A 2,142-nucleotide genomic window follows, 5' to 3' on the forward strand; every position below is an offset into this window, starting at 1 on the left:
ATACAAGCTCTTGATCTCGATAGTTCAGTTTGTATGAAAGCTATATCCTAGAGTGGTCCGATCTGAAGCATTTCTTCGGAGATTGCACGATTGCTTTGGTCAACAACACATGCCAAATTTCGTAAAAATACCCCTTCAACTGGCAAAGTTTTCTATGCAAAGATTTGATTCCGATCGTTCAGTTTGTATGGTAGCTATATGATATAGTGAGCCAAATTCGACGTTTTCGCCAAATCAAYATCATCTGGGTTAGAAAAGTGCGTATGCAAAATTTCAGAGCGATATATCAAAAACTAAGAGACTAGCTCGTGTGTATACAGATGGATGGACGGACGAACGGACGGACAGACGGTAATCAGCCTCCCACGCTTCCTTTTGAATATTATATACTTTGTTGTAAACTTAATTTGACCTGTTYAGGGTATAAAAACTACAAGAACAATAGTGCTGCAACTGCATTGACTGCTAAGCGCAAGCAACCAACCAAACAACTTGTCGGTCGACGGCTTGCACAGCAGTCCAACCGAACCAGTTAAGCGGCCGAACGACAGCACTGTGGCGAACGCTAGCAATTGCAATCAGCAAGCGCCAAGAACGCCCAGCATCCGCATCCAACATGAAGAGTAGAAGCCAAGGTGCTGCAGCGCGCACGTAAACACAACCACATGTATATATATACATATATGTAAGCAGATATATATGTATTGCTAAACTTGCGCACGCTCTGCGGCAGGTGTATTGTTGTTGTTGTTGCGCCATGGATATGAGGATATGCAGAAATGCGCACAGGCTTGCCACCGGCCAAATATGTCGGCCTGTCGCTGTTTGGGTGCGAACCATTTCGTTGTTGTTGTTGTTGTTCTTATTGTTTTGTTGTTGCTGGCACCGTCGTTAACTGCATGACAATCATGCAACCGTTGCAGCCATTCTAATGGTCTTGGCACACTCTTGCGCAATCGCAAAGCGCGTCTGAGTTGCGCGTCGCCCGTTTCTGCGGCGTTAAGTGCGCCCTTGACGGAGTTTCTTGACATCGCGCTCAAGCGTTTAAACTTCAAACCTGTGCATAGCAACACTGCATATACTCTATACACACATAGAAGTAGCAACAACAACAACAACAACTTCTCTTGCCAGGTATTTAACAAGGCTGCATTGCGCAGAAGTAAAAGCTTACAGGTTAGTTGCTTGCGCTGGCAGAGCACCGCTCTGCTATAAACTATTCGGCGATATCAGATCAGCTGAGCTAAAGTGTGCGCTATGTGCGTGGACAAACAACTGGACTTGACGGTGTCGGCTTCTTCGAATATTGTTTGCGTCTTTCTTAGTTTTCTTCAAATTTGAGAAGCTGCGATCAGACTTAAGCTCTGAAGTTCTCTTCTTGATGYTCTTTATTTTGAATACTGCATCAATAATTAATTAATAAGAAATAAATTTTATTTAAAGAGTTATATTAGCRCTCATCGTTATTTTAACGACGTGATTGGGTCAAACCGAACGCTGTCCGAAAGGCAACAAAGAGTCTAAACCTCTAAAACCAGCTGTATTACGTATGTAGCTTTAAGCGACTACACTTAAAAACTTAAACTTTCTGGTAATTTGGATTTTCCATTCGGCCCATACTGAATCAAGCCAATTTTTGATATCCTGTTCCGATGCGAACCGTATTTCAGTGAGTGCGTTCTGCCTCGCCCGGAACAAATTGCAGTCGGCAGCGGAAAATTCTTTAACCGTTCTTATTGGTACGACTGCCCGACTAGGTTTGAATAACAAGACTGAAGGGCTGCAAATCGGCATGAGCCGATGGATTACCGTCGAACTATTTAAATACGGTGGCGAAGAAAGACAAGGTGCTTGCAGCAGCTCTTTTGCAAAATATGGGCGGATGAAAGCATGTCCGCCGATTGGAAGCTAATTGTGCTCTGTTTAGTCTTATCGAACGTTGTGTGTGAAAGATTGAAGCCCAATGTAAAGTGAGGGTTTAGACTTAGAAACCATACTGGAGACCATATTTTCGCCATGAGCCAAATCTTGGAAAAGATCCGTGAAACGAAGATTGACACACATCACCTATTCGTCGATTTTAAAGTCACCTTCGACAGTCTGAACTTGGTATTCCCGCAAAGCTAATATGGCTGTGTAAGC

Source organism: Bactrocera latifrons, unplaced genomic scaffold (genome assembly GCF_001853355.1).
Source record: "Bactrocera latifrons isolate USDA-ARS-PBARC rearing strain unplaced genomic scaffold, ASM185335v1 scaffold_23, whole genome shotgun sequence".
In the NCBI taxonomy this organism is placed as follows: Eukaryota; Metazoa; Arthropoda; class Insecta; order Diptera; family Tephritidae; genus Bactrocera; species Bactrocera latifrons.